Source organism: Nicotiana tabacum, chromosome 20 (assembly GCF_000715075.1).
Source record: "Nicotiana tabacum cultivar K326 chromosome 20, ASM71507v2, whole genome shotgun sequence".
In the NCBI taxonomy this organism is placed as follows: Eukaryota; Viridiplantae; Streptophyta; class Magnoliopsida; order Solanales; family Solanaceae; genus Nicotiana; species Nicotiana tabacum.
In genome coordinates, this window is record NC_134099.1 from 138,552,005 (window position 1) to 138,561,413 (window position 9,409).

The window sequence follows — 9,409 nt, forward strand, 5'->3', positions numbered from 1 at the left end:
TGTTCATTTCAATCTTCTCTTTTCTTTCTTTTGTAGCACTTATTGGTTTGCTCATTCTCCTTCCTTTTTTTCATAATTATCACTCTTTTCTATCCTCTCATTTCTCACTATCCCATGACTTCACCCTATTTTTTTGTGTGTTTTTTTTCTTCTTCTTTTTCTTTTCTTTTAAATAAATAAAAAAATGATTCGATCGAGCCCTATGTAGGTTGCCTACGTATCATGACGCTGCATGAATCAGATCTTTGCGTAGTTGGGGAAGATCGGGAATAAAGTAAACAAACTAACATTCTCATTTTTTTTACCTTAATGAATACTTTGATGAGAAATTATTAAGGAAAAACTCCTAAAAGAGAAAAATATTTTTTGATTCTTTTTTTTTCTTTTAGGAAGGAAATCTAAAGGATGAACCAAATAAAAATATTTTAAATTTTCGTTTGATATCCTGAAAGAAAGATTTCGAACTAAGAAATGAAAAAGATAAAAAATATTTTTGGATTTCAGTTTTGGTTACCTAAGGGAGAAACTCTAAAGATAAACCAAAGATAAAGTATGCTGTTTTTTTTTCTTCTATGTACAATGTCCTAAAGTTCTAGTGAAAATAGAAAGAATATATATTTTTTTTTATTAATTTTCGAAAGAAGAACCTCAAAGGAAAATCTTTTTGGCTTTTGAAATTAATACCTTAAAGAAAACTTGTAAAGAGATATCAAAAGAGAAAAAAATCCCATTTTTTGAGTTTTTAGTCCTAGTATCCTAAAGGAAATATAAAAGCAACTTTTTTTTTTTGAGTTCTAGATATTAATTTTCTAAAGGAAAAACCACCTCAAAATCTCTTCTTTTTTTTTTTTAAATTTCTAGGAGTAGTATTTCTAAAGAAAATTCTAACGAAAATATAAAAACGCAAAATATCTTTTTTGGGGATTTTCGATTTATAATACATTTTTCAAATACAAAATAGGAAATAATAACAAAAGACTCGACAAACTTAACTAGACTATGACAGACTCTAGCATCAACTAAATGACTAAATACTACTGTACATGACTAAAAAGTAAAACATGAACAATAGACTCAAAAACATAAAAAGGCTCCTCAAGCAGCTCCTGAATGCAGTGGTCCTGGGGTATCTGTCATGCTCAAACTCCGGTAAGTAGATCCATACATGTATGAGAAAACTGAAACCAACACTATGTGAGACAATAACATTCCCTACTAGACACTTGCAAGACATGGTTGTGATTATTTTTCTAAAATTAACCTATGTGGCTAAAAGTAGTTAAAAATGCAAGATTTGGCTAAGACCCCGCGAAGCCAAGAACCTAAACTCACTAGGAAGATCGGACCCTATGTGGGTTGCCTACGTATCACGCCCCGAAAGACGAGAATCATGTATGCGTATTTAGGGCAGATTGGATACGAGCGAGAATTAAAAAAACAACTAATTTAGAAAAAATATGTTTTTTTGTCTTTTGTTTTTGAAAAAAAATATGATGAAACATGTAAACTCTTTTTGGATTTTTTTCCATTTTTTTTGATTTTTTGATTTTCGAAAAATGATGAAAAAGTGAAAAATCATTTTTTGAATTTTTGATGTTTTTTTTCTTAACAAAAATGTGAAAGAAAAACATAACTCGGCCCTACTTGCTTTATTTTCACACTTCACCCTCTTTTTTTCTTTTTTTCTTTTTCTTTGCCCTCAACTATCATTGGTCCGCCAAATGACCCTTTTACCCTTGACGAAATGCAACATGTAGCACATATGATGCATCAAGATGGTCTGTTATTTTAGGTACACCTGTCCTAGACGGACCCAATCCCTTTGTTGAGTCCCCTAAGTCAAATGCACGTGATGCAAACAAACGTTCCTACTAGGGATCCGACATGAGGTTATGTTATTCTAAGTTTAAACCTGGGGTTGTGTTCTTGACCTGGCTTACCCGAGCGGACAACTCGAGCCGAAGAGGGGGCAACGTACCAGGAGCACTGAAGTCTACTCGGCCTTGTTGCTGGCCCAGCCTCGTTCTATTTGATATAACTTCTACAGAAAAAGTGGGCCACGCGAACGTGTGTACCATTTTCAGAAGACTCATAGGGGTGGCGTAAGAAGACAATTATATATAATTCAAATAATATTAAAGCGGTAAATAGATAGCAATTAGCACAAAAAGGTTCACAAAATACAGTAATATTAACAATAAATAAATCCAAGTACAATCACAAAAACAAGCTCGAATTCTTAAATCCCGAACTAGAGATTCTGAGTTCTTGTCCCCAGCAGAGTCGCCAGAGCTGTCACACCTCCTTTTTACTACCCCGGAAAAGGGATATAAGGGAGTTTTTTCCAATTTAAGTGACAATCGAAATGGAATTATTTATTTAAAATTCAGAGTCGCCACTTGGTATAATTTATGGTGTCCCAAGTCACCGGTTTAAAATCCCGAATCGAGAAAGTTTGACTCTATTTACGGTCTGCGAACACAGAAATCCGGGTAAGGAATTTTGTTAACCCCAGGAGAAAGTGTTAGGCATTCCCGGGTTCCGTGGTTTTAGCACGGTCGCTTTGATCATACTTGGCTTATTAAATTGTTTAATTACTGATTTTAGAACCTATGTGCATTTGCCTTTTTAATTAAGAAATTATCTTAAAATAGGTCACGCGTACGTGTACCTATTTGTTTGGCGCGTCAAGAATCATGTCACGCATACGTGTCCATAATTAATCACGCTTTATTAATTATTAAGAAAATTTGGCCGAAGTTGCGCGAACGCATACCTCGATTTATTTTGAAAAACGTAATTATGTCACGCGAATGTGTATACAATCACGATAATAGATATTAATACGCGCCTAAAGCATACTAGTGAGTACATAAGAAAAGTAAAGCAAAACTAAAATAAATACATAAATAAAAACTCATTTCATGCTCCATTTCTTTTAATTTCTCCTTTTATTAGACCCAACCCGATACCTAAAGCATGGAGACAAATCAATTGCTAATGGCCTTCGGTCTCTCCCCTTACTCCAACAGCCCCAACAATCAGTCAAACAATTTTAACAAAAAACAAATGAGCAAACAGTAACAATCAAGAACAAGAAATAAAGAGCTAATTAGTTAGATTACAAAGAAAGAAAGGAATAGAAAATTGATCCAAGCCTGACAAGAGCTGCTACTACCCCATTTGCTAACCCAAACCCAATCTTCAAACTAAAACTTAACAATTGCGTATTAATCTTAACCTCTTTCGATCAAATTTTAACTATGCCTTATTTCCACAAACTAATCACACCACTCTACTGTAAATGCTAAACCAAATCTAACAAAGTAGTATAACAAAATTGGCTATTAAGTTAGCATGAAAAGACCATCAAAAGCCCGATGTAGAAAAGATGAACCGAATGCCTAACACTTATGTACAATATGCCGAATCTTTAAATTTCAAATAACTGAAGTGTTCCACATAACTCTTGAAAAACCAAAAATGCAGTAGCAAAAGAAAATAGGTACGGACAATGATATCCAAAACATGGAAAAGCAATTGACTCACTCACAACTCACTACACCAAATAATTTTAAGAATCCTAAGAAAACTGTTGTTCTTTCAATTACACTTGGAGATAATTTGCAGCAAGAAAAATTTGGCAACTTAACTAAACTTCTCAAGATAAAATGTCTATTAAGTGATGATTTTAATGTCGAAAATAAAGAAAGCACGCCAGTAAACATCACACTTTACGTCAAGAAAACACCAACAAGAACGGCGCATGAAACACAATTTCATCATGATTAGTTCCAACATTCCAATATGAATCTATCACACTAATCAAACCAAATAGGGTGCATTGCACGCAATGTGATATTTGCAGCTGTTAAATGCCATAACGCTAACTTGATGACCTCATTTTGTTCCTTTTTGTTATCTCCATTGAGCAGAAGGGTGGTTGGTTTGTGGTTTTTAAGGTAACTCATCCATACAACACAAGGTCAAAGAGCAAGGTAGTCATGACTAGCAAAGACTTGGACACATGGGTTATTGATCCGTCAAGGAATTGTTGAATAAGAATCTGAGTTGAAAGAAGAGGTCTTAAGGTTGAAAGGACAGATGAGCCTGGATCAGGGGGAATCCTCCACCTTCATTCCTCACTAACTACACTGAAAACCCTGCAACTATTCCGCCACTGTCACAAATCCAGCTTCCTACTGCTGCTGATATCTCCCCACAACTTTTTCACACTCAACCCCCCAGAACCACCTCATATCCCTCTCCTTTGACCACTCATATTTTTGTAGCTCATCCTCCTACTACTTTTCCTCGATCCTCTAGCGAGACTGTGTTCAAAATCACCGATGCCCAACACTATGCTCCAGAACTAATTTTCAAGATCTCGGGTCCATACTCTTACACTCCTCATTTTGAGCTTTTTGGTAAGACTGCAAAGCCTGCTAAGACAGTGGAGCAAGATAAGATATCTAGAAAGCTGAAAGGGTTTAAGATGCTAAAATTTAATTTGTATGATGGGCGTGGAGATCCAGTAGCCCATCCGAGGGGTTATTGTAGTGAAATGAGAAGTGTTGGCGGGAAAGATGAGTTGCTGATGGCGTATTTCAGTGAGAGCCTGACTGGGGTAGCTTTGGAATGGCATACTCGTCAAGATCTTAGTAAGTGGCATACATAGGATGACATGGCTCAAGGTTTTGTGCGACACTTTCAGTACAATATAGACATTGTCCCAGACCGCTCCTCCCTATATCAGATGGGAAAAAAACCCAAGGAAATTTTTAGGAAATTTTGGTTTAGATGGAATGAACAAGTTGCTCGGGACAGTCCTCCCATTGATAGAAAAGATGTTGCTGAGCCCCACCAACGGCAGGATCCAGTGGGCATTCCTGCTAAATGCTTTCAGCCTTAATACCGACCCTATGAACATCCCCAAGCTCCACATAATCCACCCTAGTATTATCCTCCGAACAACGTCCGTCCATCTGTCCAACCACTGGGTCATTCCTCATAGCGAACGCCAGCACCGCATAACGCACTTTTGCCTTCACAACATTTTCGAGCATCCAACAACCCTAGAAAACTGGGGCATGGAGGGAAACAAAGGCAAAAAGATAATTTCACGCACATCGGAGAATCCTACACAAACTTGTTTGAAAAGTTAAAACATTCTAGCCTGATTGAGCCGCTCCTCGGCTATACGCCAGACCCATATGCAAAAGGATTTGATCCTACTGTACGGTACATGTACCACTCTAATGTCCAAGGGCATAGCATTGAAGATTGTCGTGCTTTGAAAAGGGAAATAGAAAGAATGATTCAAGAAGGAATAATTGTGGTCCAAGGCAGTAATACCCCAAGTGTCACACATAATTCTCTATAGGTACATGACAATGCACATATTGTTGAGATAGTTTGCAATGACGAAAGGTTTGTCAAAGGAGTCAATGAGCTATTTGGTGAAGTTAATGATATTGAAATTGGTAATGGTATTGGTAATATTGATGTAGACCTTAGTGGCTAAGACGTCTAGCTTGGTAATGGGAAAGACGCTCCCTTCTTGGTTACCCGAAAAGGAGTCTTGGAGGTTCATTTTGTTATCATTTCTGTTGCCGGGGTTATTTCAGGGTTGTAATCCAGATATTGTCTTGTGATTCAAACGCTCTATCCTTTTATTTTGTCTAGTTCATTTAGTCGTAGTACCCCTTTTAGTGTTATTTAGGTTTTTCCAGGGTCGTAACCCAGTGTGTTTTGTTTGTTTTGTTGTTCAAACTCTCTCACCGTCTGTCTAATGCAATTTTCTGTTTCCTGATATTTCTAGTCATTTTTGTTTAGTTCTCTTTTTCTTTTATAGTTCTTTTCCCACTGATTCTAGTGACATGACATGTACACATAATTCCCAGCCTGGTTTTAAAAGTTAGTTTAATCATAAGCAATGAAACAACTTTGAAGATGATAGAGACATTTGAGGAAAATAAGTAAAGATTGGACATTTTGAGATCATTTAAAGCCCGAACTGTGTGAACTAGGGCAGATAATTTGGGAAGTTAATAGGATGACAAGAATTCGTTAAAGGAAAGTGCATCCCAGACCATTTGAAGTGAGAAGTTTTGAGTTCAAGTGTACCTCAAGTTACAAGGTAATGTCAAGAAAGTTTTCTCCGAATTGACGGAGGATATCCATTTTGAAGAAGAAATCACCCAAGAAGAGCTTTGTACTTGACAAGACGCTAAAGAAAAGTGGAAGGCATATTAATGATATCAACGCCGAAGCTGCAAAAGAAATATTGTGCATGATCTTCAATTTTTATCCTCAAGTTGCATGTGTTGTACTTAGCATTTTCAGGGATTGGGAGGCCCTCTTTCAGCTACCCAAACACTTATACCATTCGATACCCTTGTGAGCCCGTACTGATTTCTTTGACCTCCTCTCTTTTGGAATCAAGTTAAAGTCATACGAAAAAAGGGGCTCATGTCCCCATAGGTTTATTTTAGTAAGTTCAATCCAAAAGGAAAATTCAAAAAAAAAGGAGAAAAAATAGAGATATAAAAAAAAAGAAAAAAAAAGAAAAGAAGGTAAAAGAAAAAAAAGAAAGGAAAAAAGGAAAATAGTAACAAAAAGTAGTTTCATGAACTACGCTCGACCTGATTCCTTTTAAGGATACGTAGGCAGCCTCACGGTTCGGTCCCATTAAAATAAAATTTCAAAAGTCCCCAAGCAAAGAAACTAAAGCAGAAGTTGTGGTTGTTGTAAGAGATATGATTCCAAAAAGTTGTAATTTTGAGCCCTTTTAAGTTGTTTTTGAGCCTTTATGATACCCTTTGTTTCTAATCCTATCTAAAAGCCTACATTACATTCCAAAAAAGGCCTTCCAGATAATCTTTGAGAGTGCTGAGTTTAGACATGCCAAGAGTATATGATGTTTTTACCATGGTTAATGCCTTGTCATCTACAGAATCAGAGGAAAGAAGAAGAAAAGAAAAAAAATGAGAGAGTCTTATCGGCGAAAACCTTCACAGGCACCATACGGCGATGGTAAGTTGAGAGAAAGAACAAAATGAGAGAGGCTTGATGGTGAAAACCCTTCGGGCACTACAAGTCGAATAAGGACCGTGAATCAGATAAGATAATCGGAGCATGGAAGCCCAGTTTCATGGCGAAGAGGTACAACAAGAGTTGAACATTGGATTTGCTTGACAGATTAGGCCACGGGTGCATGTCATGGTCATTAGAGTTGGTATCCACATCTGATAAGTTTCTACTTTGTAGTTTTCTTGTTAGGAATCATCTCTTTCCATTGTCCTTTACTCTGTTCTTTTTTTACTTCCTCTTCCTGAGTCTGTTTGGTCAGAACAAGTGAGAAATGACTTCAAAATTTGCCACCAGCTTTCCAATTGCACAAAACGGGATCTGGCTAGTACATCAAAGTGGCATAAGTTAGGAAAAAAGCAACATGCGCACTGAGTTGGTAACAATCAACGTGTTTTGGGATTCATGTGAAATACAAAGGTTCAGTATTTGTCAATTCATGAACAATGAAACAGATAGAGGTTGTTGGGTTTGAACGGATCAAAGGTATTTTCTGTGATAAGGTTGACAGAAAAAGTGGTTAACTAATGAAATCAAAGTTATCATGGCAAGTGAAGGAGCAATAGACCTCAAGACCAAGACCAGTGGTTTAAGTCAGGAAAGAACAACATGCGCATTGAGTAGGTGGCAATTAACGTGCTTTGGGATTCATGTGAAACACAAAGGTTCAGTATATGTCAATGGATGAGCACAATGCAATAGATGGATGGTATTGGGGTTGAATGGTTCAGAGGTATTTTCCGTGATAAGGGTGACAGAGAAAGTGGTTAGTCAATAAACAGGCAAGGTCTTTCGAGTTGAAATCGAAGTTATCATGGTAAGTGAAGGAGCAATCGCCCTCAAAGTCAAGGCCACAAACCAACCACCATGTTTAAACTCACAAGTTTTCTTTGAGGGCAGAAAATTTTGTTTGTTCAGGAGAAACCCTCCATGAGGAAAGCAGGTGCCAGACAGGCTTGGCAGTAAGTTTCTAGTATCCTTCTAGATAACGGGATTTAGTAAGTTTTGAGACCCTCACAAGTGACATGGTCTGACGAGAGTTTTATTTTTGGGAAGTATAATTTAGCATTTAAGTTTTTCACTTTTGAGATGAGACTTGGTTTGAAATTTTTCAAGATAAGGGAATTTAGCTTAGAACTTATTTTGATAACAAGAATTGGTTAACACTCACAGATGTTCCCAATGTCATACTGGGGCAAAAAGATTTCTTTTGTTTTGTCTGTTTTTGTGACGACCCGGCCGGTCGTCTTAAGAATTAACACCCCGATCCCCTATTAATTGTTTTCCCTGACTTTATTTCTGCTATTTTGATTTGACAGGATGTTCGGCTTTGAGTTTCAGAGAGTTTTGGGACCCTTAGTCCCTAAATGAAAGCTTAAGTGTTAGAAAGTTGACCGTAGTCGGAACAATATGAAGACGACCTCGGAATGGAAATCCTATGGTTCCGTTAGCTCTACTGGGTGATTTTGGGCTTAGGGGCGTGATCGGATTGTGTTTTAGAGGTCCGTAGCTAATTTAGGCTTGAAATGCCAAAAGTTGAATTTTTAGGGTTTCTGGTCCGATAGTGAGATTTTGATCCGAGGGTCGGAATGGAATTTCGAAAGTTGGAGTAGCTCCATAATGTTGAATGTGACGTGTGTGCAAAATTTCAGGTCATTCGGATGAGGTTTGATATGCTTTTTGATCAAAAGCGTATTTTTAAGAATTTTGGAGTTCTTAGGCTTAAATCTATGGTTAATTCGAGGTTTCGATGTTGTTTAGGTGTTCTAAGGATTGATACAAGTTTGGATAGCGGTTTGTGACTTGTTGGTGCCTTTAGTTGAGGTCCCGAAGGCCTCGGGATGATTTCGGATGGTTGACAGAAAGATTTTGGAATTAAAGTTGCAGCTTCAGCTGCTGGTTCTGTCATAAACGCACCTGCGGTTTGGGTTCCGAAGGTGCGGCGCCACAGAAACGGCTAAGTGGCCGCAAAAGCGGCATTTGGCCATTTCTTCAGGAACCGCAAATGTAGGTAGTTCACCGCAGAAGCGGTACCGTACCTGCGGGAGGGTAACCGTAGATGCGGAAAATGGCCCTTTAAGTGAAAGTCACAGATGCGAGCTAGGCTCCGCAGAAGCGGGACCGTAGATGCGGTCCCAGGGCCGCAAATGCGAAAATCACTGGGCAGAACATATAAATTCTTGCCTTCGTGAAATTTAGCCATTTTTAATCTTTTTCAAAACGGGAAGAAGTTTGGAGAGCACTTTTCAAGAGAGATTTTTAGAGGAGTTCATTGGGGTAAGGTCTTTGGTCCCTAAACTCATTATTGGAATGATTTTTA